Source organism: Rhinoraja longicauda, chromosome 28, assembly GCF_053455715.1.
Source record: "Rhinoraja longicauda isolate Sanriku21f chromosome 28, sRhiLon1.1, whole genome shotgun sequence".
NCBI lineage: Eukaryota > Metazoa > Chordata > Chondrichthyes > Rajiformes > Arhynchobatidae > Rhinoraja > Rhinoraja longicauda.
In genome coordinates this window covers 26,112,556-26,126,991 of record NC_135980.1, presented here as the reverse complement: position 1 = coordinate 26,126,991, position 14,436 = coordinate 26,112,556, and the positions used below count along the sequence as shown (strand labels likewise).

At 55.4% G+C, this 14,436-nt stretch overlaps 1 pseudogene across 1 annotated transcript in view; it reads right to left on the bottom strand.

Annotated features, from left to right (window-relative positions):
- LOC144607211 (C3 and PZP-like alpha-2-macroglobulin domain-containing protein 8) overlaps positions 1-14,436 on the bottom strand; it is a 42,411-nt pseudogene that overhangs the window by 25,653 nt on the left and 2,322 nt on the right. Inside the window, exons 2-5 of the transcript XR_013549078.1 lie at positions 12,856-12,917; positions 11,630-11,868; positions 9,514-9,602; positions 158-232 (exon numbers count right to left, since the gene is read on the bottom strand). The product of XR_013549078.1 is annotated as a C3 and PZP-like alpha-2-macroglobulin domain-containing protein 8 (transcript). The remainder of the gene's footprint in view (positions 1-157; positions 233-9,513; positions 9,603-11,629; positions 11,869-12,855; positions 12,918-14,436) is intronic.

Sequence of the window (14,436 nt, the reverse complement as noted above, 5' to 3'; positions counted from 1 at the left end):
TCCCTAATTTTGTAAACCTCTTATTAAGTCCTCCCTCAGCCTTCTCTGCCGAAAGAAAAACAAATTCAGTGTATCCACTCTCTCTCTCTCATGACCAAAACATTCCGTCAGATATTAATTCTTATTATTTAATTGAAGCTTTAATTTCCCCTCTTACCTCATCAAAATAAAACAGAATTTTTCTACCGTCCATTTCGTAGCGCTTGAGTTCGATCTGTTTGCCCAGAAGCAGCTGTGAGGGAAAAGAATAAAGAATATTGTGTAGAATGTGTCTCTTTCAGACCTCCAAAACAACTCAATTTTGTCACGTGCACCGAGGTACAGTGCAAAGCTTAAGTCGCGTGCTAACCAGTCAGCGGAAAGACAACGCATGATTATAATCGAGTCATTCACAGTGAAGAGATGCATGATAAGGGAAAAGCGTTTCGTGCAAGATAAAGCAAGTAAAGTTCGATCCAAGACAGTCCGAGGGTATCATAGTTAAAGTAGGAATTTAGAAGGATGAGAGGAGATCTTATCGAAACGTATAAGATTATTAAGGGGTTGGACACGTTAGAGGCAGGAAACATGCTCCCAATGTTGGGGGAGTCCAGAACAAGGGGCCACAGTTTAAGAATAAGGGGTAGGCCATTTAGAACGGAGATGAGGAAAAACTTTTTCAGTCAGAGAGTTGTGAATCTGTGGAATTCTCTGCCTCAGAAGGCAGTGGAGGCCAATTCTCTGAATGCATTCAAGACAGAGCTAGATAGAGCTCTGAAGGATAGCGGAGTCAGGGGGTATGGGGAGAAAGAAGGGACGGGGTACTGAATTAGAATGATCAGCCCTGATCACATTGAATGGCGGTGCTGGCTCGAAGGGCCGAATGGCCTCCTCCTGCACCTATTGTCTATTGCTGTAGAAAAGATTTTAAAGAGTGTAGCGACTGTAACGCGTGATTGCAGAACCACTTCTGTGACCAGCGCACAAATAGTCGCCCGGGTTGGCCGCCATCTTGGAACCCGCCATTTCATCGTTAACCTTGCCTATATTCTAGGGAACAAATTAATTATGACTGGATAGCACGCAACAAAAAAGCTTTTCAAAGTACCTCAGTACATGTGATAATGATAAACGAAACTAAAGTAACTAAACCAGTTACCAAAATAACCAGCTGGGAAGTGGGATTTAGAGGCTTGTGATGTTCAAGTTATTCAAAGAGAGGCCACAATTTTCTCTTTACAGTATGAACTGTTTATTATTTGTTTTGGCCCCTCCAGCATCTCCACTGTTCACAGGGTACAGTGTAACATGTTTACTCAGGCAATTCCTATTAGTTTCATTGCAGCGGCACGATGGCGCAGCGGTAGAGTTGCTGCCTTACAGCGAATGCAGCGCCGGAGACTCAAGTTCGATCCTGACTACGGGCGCCGTCTGTACGGAGTTTGTACGTTCTCCCCGTGACTTGCGTGGGTTTTCTCCGAGATCTTCGGTTTCCTCCCACACTTCAAAGACGTACAGTAAATGTAAAAATTGTCCCTAGTGTGTGTAGGATAGTGTTAATGTGCGGGGATCGCTGGGCGGCGCGGACTCGGTGGGCCGAAGGGCCTGTTTCCGCGCTGTATCTCTAAATCTAAATCTAATTTGGTTTAGTTTAGAAATACAGGGTGGAAGCAGGCCCTTCGGCCCACCGAGTCATCAGTAGGGTTGCCAACGGTCCCGTATTAGCCGGGACATCCTGTATTTTGGGCTAAATTGGTTGGTCCCGTACAGGACTGCCCTTGTCCCGTATTAGGCCAGGGGGCGCCGTAGGCCCGGGGGGCGCCGTAGGCCCGGTGGGCGCCGTAGGCCCGGTGGGCTCCGTAGGCCCGGTGGGCACGGTGGGCCCGGACGGCGCTGTAGGCCCGGACGCCATCTTCCACAGCCTTCTGTGAAAAATGAATTCCACAGATTCACCACCCTCTGACTGATAAAATGGTACAAATGTCAATTGTCCCCCTTCCTTAAAGGAACGTCTTTTAATTCTATAACCTTTACTCAAGGTTCCAGCATTTGCAGTTCCTCACGCCTCCAGTGTTTTATGAAATGTTACCCTCCAAAGGGCCAGGCGGAGAAGGCAAGGGGCTGAATGTTGGAATTGTTGTTCCATTTGCCAGTCTGTCTTCATCAATTGAAGGCACTGCAGGGATTAATGAGTTAATCTAATCCCAGTGAAGGTTGATCTCACAGATAAGTGTGCTGCGGTCGGTCGGTCGAAACAGTCTGTGTGAATGGGAGGCGAATGCTCTACCCCGGAATATCCCTCTGCCAACAATGTTTTATGTATTAAAGAAAGTTATTAAAATGACCTTTCTCCCAGCTCCCCGATCTTGTGAGAGACCTTTATTTAATATCAGGGGGTGCTTTACCAGGACCACCACTGTGATATTAAAATTATGAGGCTCCAGCACCGAGTATAATGCTGTAAACATACAGAAAAGTACACAATACACACATGCACACAGATACACATGCGGATAGCTTCAGAGACTCACACGCATGGAAACGCACTAGCACGCAGACTCACACAGGGGGTGAAGGCTGATCTGAAGACACACACGCACATTCGAACACACGCACACGCACACCCAGGTGTGCCTGCACACATGCCCAGGCACATGCTCACACACGCACACACACACACACCCAGGCACACGCACACGCACGCACACACGCACGCCACACACGCGCACGCACACGCGCACGCACACGCACACGCACACACTCACACGCACACACGCACAGAAGCAGGCATGCATGCAAGTTCACATAATCTTCAGAGGTGTTTAGTGATACAGTGTGGAAACGCCCTGCGGCCCACTGAGTCCGCGCCGACCTGCAATCACCACTACACTAGTTCTATCCTGCGCACTAAGGACAATTTTTACAGCGGCTAATTAACCTACAAACCTGCACGTCTTTGGAGTGTGGGATGAAACCAGAGGACCCAGAGAAAACCCACGCGGTCACGGTGAGAACGTGCAAATTCCGTATCGACAACACCCGTGGCCGGGATTGAACCCAGGACCCTGGCGCTGTAAGCGCGGCAACTCTGCCACCGCGCCGCCCTGGTGGTGAGAGACGAGCTCACGAACCCTGAGGGCGAGGGCAGAAAAAAGACACGGGCTGAACCGCAGAGTAACAAAGGGGAGGTTTGTTTTATGCTAAACCGCAGGCCCCCACACAGAGCCAGGCCACACCGCCATTAGGGGCAGGAACGCTGCCATTCTCTGGGAGAGCTCCATAAAACAGCAAACTGGAGTCAAAGTGGCACCAACTCAAGGCCACGATCAACAGTGGCAGCCCTGCGCGGCCAGCCCAGCCCAGCCCAGCCCTGCCCCACCCCAGCCCAGCCCAGCCCAGCTCCAGCCTCAGCCCAGCCCGGCTAGCCCAGCCCAGCCCAGCCCTGCCCCACCCCAGCCCAGCCCAGCTCCAGCCTCAGCCCAGCCCAGCCCTGCCCCACCCCACCCCACCCCAGCCCAGCCCAGCCCAGCTCCAGCCTCAGCCCTGCCCTGCCCCAGCCCTGCCCCACCCCAGCCCAGCCCTGCCCCACCCCAGCTCCAGCCTCAGCCCAGCCCTGCCCCACCCCACCCCAGCCCAGCCCAGCTCCAGCCTCAGCCCAGCCCAGCCCAGCCCTGCCCCAGCCCAGCCCAGCCCAGCCCTGCCCCACCCCAGCCCAGCTCCAGCCTCAGCCCTGCCCCACCCCACCCCAGCCCAGCTCCAGCCTCAGCCCAGCCCTGCCCCACCCCACCCCAGCCCAGCCCTGCCCCACCCCAGCCCAGCTCCAGCCTCAGCCCAGCCCAGCCCAGCCCTGCCCGGCTAGCCCAGCCCAGCCCTGCCCCACCCCAGCCCAGCCCAGCCCAGCTCCAGCCTCAGCCCAGCCCGGCTAGCCCAGCCCAGCCCAGCCCGGCCCAGCCCTGCCCCACCCCAGCCCAGCCCAGCTCCAGCCTCAGCCCGGCTAGCCCAGCCCAGCCCCAGCCCAGCTCCAGCCCAGCCAAGCCAAGCCCCAGCCCAGCCCAGCTCAGCTCACCCCTGCCCGGACCTTCTCTGCCCAGCCCAGCCCAGCCCAGCAAAGAGCCGCATTTCATTTAGTGTTGGGGTTTATTTTACAGGGCCTGAAGGCTGCAGTTAATATTTCATAGATGGAAGGGCAGTAACTGGCCGCAGACAGACGGTTTACGACGTTCCTTTGCACTCTGGCGCCAGGGAGAATTGTGCTTCCCAGTGAGAGCTGAGCTTTTACAGGCTGGCCTGTTGGAAGTCACCGCTCCAGTTCCTGCCCACTGCCCCAGGCACCCTCCCGTGCTGGCAACAAGCTCGCCCCTGCCCACTGTCCCAGGCACCCTCCCGTGCTGGCAACAAGCTCGCCCCTGCCCACTGGCGCAGGCACCCTCCCGTGCTGGCAACAAGCTCGCCCCTGCCCATTGGCGCAGGCACCCTCCCCTGCTGGCAACAAGCTCGCCCCTGCCCACTGTCCCAGGCACCCTCCCGTGCTGGCAACAAGCTCGCCCCTGCCCACTGTCCCAGGCACCCTCCTGTGCTGGCAACAAGCTCGCCCCTGCCCACTGTCCCAGGCACCCTCCTGTGCTGGCAACAAGCTCGCTCCAGGCAGCAGCAGCAGCACACTCCTGCAAATCACCGCTGCCTGCCTGCCTGCCACCCCCTGCTCCTCCAGTCTAGCTTAGAGATACAGAGTGGAAACAGGCTCTCAGAGAGAGGGGTCGACAATGTAGAGGGGGGGGGGGGGGGAGAGACGGGGAAAGATGGGAGAGAGGAGTAGAGATAGAGAGGGGGGGGAGAAAGGGGTAGAGGTAGAGGGGGAGAGAGGGGTAGCGATAGAGATGAGGGGAGAAAGGGGTAGCCAAAGAAAGTGGGGAGAATGGGGTAGTGGTAAAGGGGGAAGAGAGGGGTAGTGGTAGAGGAGGGAAGAGAGCTAACAATAGAGGGGGAGGGAAGGGGGAGCAATAGAGGGAGAGGAGAGCAGTAGCGGTAGAGGGAGGAGAGGGGGAAGAGAGGGTTGTGGTAGAGAGGGTGGGAGAGAGATGAAGTGTCCTTCCTCACTGCTTCTACCCCTAGCCATTGGTGGAGCGGGAGCACGTGGCCGCTGGCTGGGTGAGGTCACGTGGGGCAGTGACGTCACCCTTTGTCCCGTATTTGGGAGCGAGGAAGTTGGCGACCCTAGGGCTGAGCGTGGGGCTGTGAATGTGCCGTGTCGTCCCGTCCACTCTGTGCAAATGTGGGGTTGGTTCGTCAGAGAGACCCAAGCAAGGATGACCAGATGGGAGCAGAGGAAGGGAAACAAAGCAAAGCAACCACATAGCCATCACACACACGCACGCACGCACGCACACATAGACACACTCACTCACAGACACACACACACACACAAACCACACACACACACACCCCACACACACACATCACATACACACTCTTACAGCAGTGTTAATGCAAACTAAAATGCCCGTCAACGTGACCTTTGGCCTCCCCCCCCGGACATCCTGGTTGCGCCGGGTTGACGGGCTCGCCGGTGAATGACTCAGAAGTAACGCAGTGATTCTTTGTCCCTTTTAACCTTTAACCCCTGTCAGCGACCCGCTCTGCTGACCCCAGAGGTTTTTTTAAGCCTTTGAAGTCCCGTTGATAGTCACCATGTCCGTGAAGGCACGGTGGTGCAGCGGCAAGCGCCTCACAGGCAATGCAGGAGACCCGGGTTCCATCCTGACTACGGGTGCTGTCTGCACGGAGTTTGTGCGTCCCCCCCCCCCAGTGGGTTTTCTCCAGGAGCTCCGGTTTCCCGCCCACATTCCACAGACGTGTGTGTGTGTGTGTGTGTGTGTGTGTGTGTGTGTGTGTGTGTGTGTGTGGAGGAAGGAACTGCAGATGCTGGTTTACACCGAAGACAGACACAAAATGCTGGAGTAACTCAGCGGAACAGGCAGCAGCGCATCTCTAGATAGAGCTCTTAATGATAGCGGAGTCAGGGGGTATGGGGGAGAAGGCAGGAAACGGGGTACTGATTGAGAATGATCAGCCATGATCACATTGAATGGCGGTGCTGGCTCGAAGGGCCGAATGGGCCTCCTCCTGCACTTATTGTCTATTGTCTATCTCGGGAGAGAAGGAATGGGTGACGTTTCGGGTCGAGACCCTTCTTCAGACTGAGAGTCAGGGGAGGGTGAAATATCGAAGGTTAAGGTGTGGAAAACCACAGATCAAAGCAGATAATGAAAGTAAATGTAGAACGGGTCATTGGGCACGGGGATCGCTGGTCAGCACAGACTCGGCGGGCCGAAGGGCCTGTTTCCGCACTGTATCTCTAAACTAGTTTACTTTAGTGTATTGTCGCGAGGTAGTGAAAAGCTTTTGTTGTGTGCTCTCCAGTGAGCAGATCTCTCTCTCTCTCTCCCTCTTCTCTCTTCCTCCCCTCCCTCCCCTCTCCCTCACTTCCTTCCCTCTCTCTCCCTCCCCCCCTCTCTTGCCTAAGTAGGGGGTTCCCTCGGCACAGACCCCAGGTCTCCAGCTCAGATACTCCAGAGACAACACAGAGCACCAAAGATCAGGCCAGAGGCGTATTTTGTTGAAACAGATTTAGTTCAGAGCTCTCAGTCCCAATGTGAGTTTCCTTAATATACTCAACCACTTGTAAATGTATTCTGTCAATGATCTTTCCCTGATATTTACAGTTTCTAAATCGCTGGATAAATCTTCTGGTTTCCATGGCTGGTGGGCTCCCTCGGGCTCCATCATTTTTGCTTTGCATATAAATAGACTTCCAGCCCTGCGGAAAGTACCCGAGGCCACAGCTCCCCCACCCCCCCCCCTCTTCACCAAGGCACACTGCAATGACACGGGCAGCCCCAGGTCACACTGGGTGCAGGTAGCCTGACCACAGCCCGGTGCCCAGTGACGGCAAACAGGTGTCGGGAGGAATTGCAGATGCTGGTTTAAAAAAAAAAATGCTGGAGTGACTCAGCGGGACAGGCAGAGTCTCTGGAGAGAAGGAATGGATGACGTTTCGGGTCAGGACACTTCTGTACGGAGGTTCCTGGTGCAGCACTGTGCTCACACCCAGCTTCACCCAGGAGTAGGGTTGCCAACTGTCCCGTATTAGGCGGGACATCCCATATTTTGGGCTTAATTGGTTTGTCCGGTATGGGACCGGCCTTGTCCCGTATTAGGCTCGGAGGGCGCTGTAGGCCCGGACACTGTAGGCCCCGACAGTTTAGGCCCCGACAGTTTAGGCCCCGACAGTTTAGGCCCCGACAGTTTTAGGCCCCGACAGTTTAGGCACCGACAGTTTAGGCCCCGACAGTTTAGGCCCCGACAGTTTAGGCCCCGACACTCTAGGTTTCCGACATTTCAGCTCCAGACAGTCTAGTTCCGGACAGTCTAGGCCTGGAGGCCCGGGCGCCGCCTCCCAGTCCAGGCGGCCGCCATTGTTGGAGGCGGGAGCACGTGGCCTCTGGCTGGGTGAGGTCACGTGGGGCGCGGGGCAGTGGCGTCACCTTGTCCTGTATTTGGGAGTGAGATAGTTGGCACCCCTACCCAGGAGTCACCACATTTACAACTTACAGCCTCGTTCAATCACCTGACATCGGAACAGAAGAGTAGAGTCATACAGCATGGAAGCAAGCCCCTACCTTGCCCACACCACCCAACATGTCCCAGCTACACTCGTCCCATCTGCCTGCGTTTGGTCCCGTATCTCTCCAAACCTGCCCTATCAGCCTGAAGAAGGGTCTTGACCCGAAACGTCACCCAGAGACGCTGCCTGTCCCACTGAGTTAACCCAGTGTTTTGTGTCTACCTTCATGTACTGACTAACTGTTTCTTAAAACGTTGCGATCGTCTCTGCCTCAACTACCTCCTCTGGCAGCTCGTTCCACACACCCGCCAGCCTTCGAGTGAAAAAGTTACCCCTCCACATTCTCCTTCACCTAAATAATTGCAACCACTGCCTCAGACCCGTGGTAAATCTTCTTGCCCGACCACTGAAGCCATCCGTCGCTCTGACATGAGTTGTGTAACATCCTCTCTCTCTGTTCCCTCTGCCGGGGGGGGGGGGGGGGGGGGGGATGAACGGGGGAGCTCTGCTGCCTCACAATCTAATTATTCTAGAGGAACTTTAACACGTGGGAGGTGGAGGAGAGGGGGGGGAGGTGGAGGAGAGGGGGGGTGGGGGGGTCAGAGGATAAAGCTTTAAACATGCAATTTATTGCATCTGCCATCCCTCAGGGGAATGAGCACGAGGATTTTGCCGGGGCCAGTGGCGGTGGAGGGGCCGAGTCTGGGACATCGAAGTCAAGGAGCACGCGAGACGGAGGTCTTTTTTCCAAGGGGTTTTTAAGAGGGATCCTTTTCCCTAGAGGCCGGAACCTAAACTCTGAGATGCCCACAGCACCAAACAGATTCATTCCAAGACCGAGTCTCCACCAAAATGAACTCCAGATGCTGCACCGATCATGCCACACTAACAGCTGCAAAGTCCAATTACAACAGCGCTAAGATTCTCCACCCTACCCCCCACCCCCACCCCCACACCAAGGACAACGGCCTCACACTGCAGTCAGGGTCTGGCTGGCAGCCCCAATCAATCTCACCCCCCCCCCGCATCGGTCCACATCCCACACACACAATCCCAATGTGCAGAACTGCAACTGCCCAGGCCCACTGCATCAGGAGAGAGGGAGGGAGGGAGGGAGGGAGAGAGAGAGGATGGAGAGAGAGAGAGAGAGAGGATGGAGAGAGAGAGAGAGAGAGAGAATGGAGAGAGAGAGAGAGAGAGAGAGAGAGAGAGAGAGAGAGAATGGAGAGAGAGAGAGAGAGGGGAGAGAGAAAATGGGGAGAGGGGAGAGGGGAGAGGGGAGAGGGGGAGAGGGGAGAGGGGAGAGGGGAGAGGGGAGAGGGGAGAGGGGAGAGGGGAGAGGGGGAGAGGGGAGAGGGGAGAGGGGAGAGGGGGAGAGGGGAGAGGGGAGAGGGGAGAGGGGAGAGGGGAGAGGGCCCGGATGTGGTTCTGATCTGTACATCAGTATGAGCTTTGCTGATGCACGGAGTTACTGATGTGCAAGGTTGAGGGAGAACAGAAGAGAGCGACACAAGGAACCCGCAGACGCTGAAATCTTGAGCAAGCGCAAAGTGCTGGAGTAACTCAGCAGGTCAGGCTACATCAGTGGAGAGAATGGATAGGCAATGTTTCGGGTCGGGACACTTCTTCAGAGAGACAGGAAGGAAAAGTCACCCACCTTTGTTCTCCAGAGATGTCTCCTGACCCACTGAATTACTCCAGCACTTTGTCTGTCTATCATTGAGGATATAACTTCAATTGAACATGAGATCCCCGATAGCAATATTCCACTCTGCGCTCTGTCACCTTGACTCCATTGGTGTTCCAGAGGGTCAATGATAAATGTAAATGGTGAGGGCTTGGAGACTTGCCTGAGTCCCAGGGCTCTAACATGGTACTGCTTACAACCAACATCAACTGAAGTTTCACACCTGTTCTAGACTTTCCACATCAGCTCGGAAACCCAGACAGGAGAGGGACCTCCAGGACCGCCATGTTCGAGGAGCCGGAGTGGAGCCACCTGCAGAATAAACCACAGGACAGTGTTGGTTAGAGACTCTCGTCACAGGCCCGAAGCACGTGTTTTTCCACCGGGTGCCCCGGTTTTCTCCCACATCCCCAAAGGACGTGCAGGTTTGTAGGTTAATTGACCCCTGGGCTGGCACGGTGGTGCAGCGGTAGACCTGCCACCTTGCAGCGCCAGACCTGCCACCTTGCAGCGCCAGAGACCCGGGTTCCATCCTGACTGTGGGTGCTGCCTGTACGGAGTTTGTACGTTCTCCCTGTAGACCGCGTGGGTTTTCGCCAGGTGCTCCAGTTTCCTCCCACACTCCAAAGACATTTGCGGTTTGTAGGTTTATTGGCTTCTCTAAAATTGTAAATTGTCCCTTGTGATACAGCATGGAATCTAAACAGAGGTGATCGCTGGTCGCTGGTCGAGGTGGACTCAGTGGGTCAAAGGGCCTGTTTCCTCTTTGTCTGTATCTCTAAAGTCTGTAATTGCCTCTCGTGTGCAAAGGTGGATGTGAGACCTGGATAGCATAGAATGTGTGGTCGATACGTTTGACTTTAGACATGCAGTGCGAAAACATGCCCTTCGGCCCATCGAGTACGCACAGACCAGCGATCTGTGTGACCAGCGACCAGCGACCAGCGACCACCATGCCCTTCGGCCCATCGAGTACGCACAGACCAGCGATCTCCGTACACGAGCACTATCCGACACTCTAGGAACAATTTTAAATTTTACCAAAGCATAATTAACCTACAAACCTGTACGTCTTTGTAGTGCAGGAGGAAATTGGAGCACTAGGAGAAAGCTCACGCAGTCACAGGGAGCATGTACAAGCCCCGGACACAGAGAGCAAGCATAGTCAGGATTGAACCCGGGTCCCTGGTGCTGTGACGGCAGCAACTCTATGGCTGTGCCACCGTGCTGCCCCACTTGCCATCGATTAGTGGGCCAAAGGGCCTGTGTCCATACTGTATCTCTAAACTAAAACTAAACTAAAACCTTCAATGGCGCAGCGGTAGAGTTGCTGCCTCACAGCGCCAGGGACCCGAGTTCGATCCTGGCCACGGGTGCTGTCCGTACAGAGTTTGTACGTTCCCCCCGTGACCTGTGTGGGTTTTCTCCGAGAACCTTGGTTTCCTCCCACATTCTAAAGACGTGCGGGTTTGTAGGTGTTAATGTAAAAATGGTTCCCAGTGCATGAGCGTGTTCATGTGCACGGACCACCGGTCGGTGCAGACTCCTTGGGACGAAGGGCCTGTTTCCGTGCTGTATCTCGAAACTAAACGAAAAATTAAAAACTTGTCAAATGGTCCCTGGGCAGGAGGAGTGGGCAGGGAGCGTGAGGGTGAATGGGGTGGGCAGGAGGTGTGAGCGGGGGTGGGTAGGGAGAGTGAGGTAGACGGCAGGGACTGACAGGGCGGGCACGGTGGGCCAAGTGTTGGGGTGCTGGCCAAAGCTGGGGCTGAAGGGCGGGCACGGTGGGCCAGTGTTGGTCACCACTGGGACTGAAGGGCCGGCACGGTGGGCCAGTGTTGGTCACCACTGGGACTGAAGGGCTCGGCACGGTGGGCCAGTGTTGGGGTGGTGGTCACCGCTTGGGGCTGAAGGGCGGGCAGGGAGAGCGAGGGGGTGGCAGGGATTGTAGGGCGGGCACGGTGAGCTAGTGTTGGGGTGATGGCCATACCTGGCACAGGCCTCACGGTGGGAAAGTGTTGGGGTGTTGGTCACCGCTGGGACTGGAAGGGCCGGCACGGTGGGCTAGTTTTGAGGTAGTGGCCCAAAGCTGGGCTGAAGGGCCAGCACGGTGGGCTAGTGTTTGAGGTAGTGGCCCAAAGCTGGGGCTGAAGGGCCAGCACGGTGGGCTAGTTTTGAGGTAGTGGCCCAAAGCTGGGGCTGGAAAGGCGGGCACGGTGGGCTAGTGTTGGGGTGGTGGTCACCACTGGGGCTGAAGGCGGGGCACGGTGGGCTAGTGTTGGTCACCGCTGGGACTGAAGGGCCGGCACGGTGGGCCAGTGTTGGGGTAGTGGCCATACCTGGCACAGGCCTCCACGGTGATCTTGTACTCCTGGTGATCTTGGTCGGAGGCCGGGTCGTCTGTCCGTGGTGCAGTGCCCGGTCCTGCCGTGACCTCTTTGGCCGGTTGTCGCCGCGGGCCGGGGGCCGAGCCAGGTGCTGGTGTTGGTGCTGCTCGAGGTTCGGTTCCTTCAGGTTCACCGACAGCTGGAACGCTGGTTTGGCCACTGGATCCGGAAACGTTGTAGCTCACGTCAATCTACGGACGAAGGTGGAGACTCATTTACTGTCAACACAGACCTCACCAGCACTCAATCTCTCTCTAATGCCACCTAATCTAGTCACGAACAGCTCCAAGCCTTCACAATATACTCATTTGTTGCTCGTTATTTTTGACCGCACTGCATGAATGATAGTTCATTACAACGTTTTGCATACACAAGGTATGCAAAGAGTCGTCACATTAGGGTTGTCCAACTTTCTCACCCCCCAAATAAGGGACAAATGGTGACGTCACCCAGCCAGCGGCCACATGCTCCCGCTCCACCAATAGCGGCCGCCCGGGCTGGGAGGTGGGTTGCTATGCAACCTCCATTAGGCGGCGCCCAGGTCTCCGGGCCTACACTGTCCCTCCTGGGCCTAACACAGGACAAGGGCGGTCCCATATAGGACAAACCAATTTAGCCCAATGTATGGGATGTCCCGGCTAATACGGGACAGTTGGCAACCCTACGTCACATGTTGGGCACCAACAAAGTTACAAAATATTCCATTTATTTGGAACGTTCAAAGGGGAATTGGATCAATATTGAAGGGAAATCGTTCCCAGGGCAAACATGTGTGGACCAGTTGGGCAATTTCCTAAAAGCACAGACATAAAAGAGCATAGAAAACAACGTGCTGGAGTAACTCAGTAGGTCATGCAGCATCTCTAAGGATATGGATAGGCTCCCGATTCGAAACACTGCCTATCCATGTCCTCCAGAGAGACACAAAGTGCTGGAGTAACTCAGCAGGTCAGGCAGCATCTCTGGAGAAAAAGGATTTGGTGACGTTCCGGGTTTGTAATTCTCCAGCACTTTGTATTTCTACGCAAGACTCCAGCATCTGCAGTTTCTTGTGTCGCAGTGGAGCAAGTGGTCTCCTGCCCGGAGTCGTTGGACACTCGGTGTTCAGGTTCACGGGGAGAGGAGGCAGAGAACTTCACGTAGTGCCCATCCACAACAGCCTGGTCTTGCTTCCTCACCTGCATCAAACAGCAGCCTTCACCTTGGCACTCACAAACAGTCCAGTCGGCACACTCGGGATCTGGAAAAGGCAGGGAGAAGACGGAAAAATGTCAGGACATCTTCAATGCATATGGCAGCAGGTGAGAGAATCCAATTAACACTGAGGGACAATCCACAGGCCCCTCTGCAGCGCCATTTTAGATATAACTAGACAAAGTGGACCCGTTGGGCCCAAACCTCTCCTGCATTGGTGCAGCACCCTGTCCTCCCCCCTCCCCTCCCCTCTCTCCTCCCCCCCCTCCCCCTCCCCTCTCTCCTCCCCCCTCCCCTCCCCTCTCTCCTCCCCCCTCCCCTCCCCTCTCCCCTCCCCCCTCCCCTTCCCTCCCCTCTCTCCTCCCCCCTCCCCCTCCCCTCTCTCCTCCCCCCTCCCCTCCCCTCTCTCCTCCCCCCTCCCCTCCCCTCTCCCCTCCCCCCCTCCCCTTCCCCTCCCCTCTCTCCTCCCCCCCTCCCCTCCCCTCTCTCCTCCCCCCTCCCCTCCCCTCTCTCCTCCCCCCCTTCCCCTCTTCCTCCCCCTCCCTCTCTCCTCCCCCCCTCCCCTCCCCTCTCTCCTCAACCCCCCCCTTCCCCTCTCCCCCACTCCCCCACTCCCTCCTTCCCCTCCCCTCTTAAACTTAAAAATGTGAATAACTTTAAAAATATAACACCGATTTCAATCCATTGAAATCTCTACTTGTTTAGTTTCGTTTGGTTTAGGGATACAGTGTGAAAAGCGACCCTTCGGCCCACTGGGTCCATGCCGACCAGCAATCCCCACACACTAGCACTATCCTACATACACTAGGGACAATATACGATTTCACCAAGCCAATTAGCCTCGAACATCTACGTCTTTGGAGTGTGGGAGGAAGCAGGAGCACCCAGAGAAAACCCACGCAGGTAATGGGGACAATGTGCAAACTCCATGCCGACAGCACCCGTAGTCAGGATTGAACCCGTGTCTCTGGCGCTGTAAGGCAGCATCCCCAGCAACCCAGTAATGCATTGAACCATTGGTTCACGACAACCTATCCTTCAGCATCTGCCTCAGTTCCTCACGGTAAACTGTGGCAGCAAAGACTGTCAGCTTGATATCATTGCCCCTTAACTATGGGCCACCTGTCCCCATCAATCTCTACTCCAAGAGAAACAACTCAATTTTAGATTTTTTTTTTAGATTTAGAGATACAGCGCAGAAACAGGCCCTTCGGCCCACCGGGTCCGCGCCGCCACGCGATCCCCGCACACTAACACTATCCTACACCCACTAGGGGACAATTTTACATTTGCCCAGCCAATTAACCTACAAACCTGTACGTCTTTGGAGTGTGGAGGAAACCGATGATCTCGGAGAAAACCCACGCAGGTCACGGGGAGAACGTACAAACTCCGTACAGACGGCGCCCGTAGTCAGGATCGAACCTGAGTCTCCGGCGCTGCATTTGCTGTAAGGCAGCAACTCTACCACCGCCCTATCCAAATATAAATTGCTTTATCCAAAATTCTTTCTATCTTTACCTCGTAATAAATAGAACAAGGAAGAGGCCATTTGCCCTCTTGTG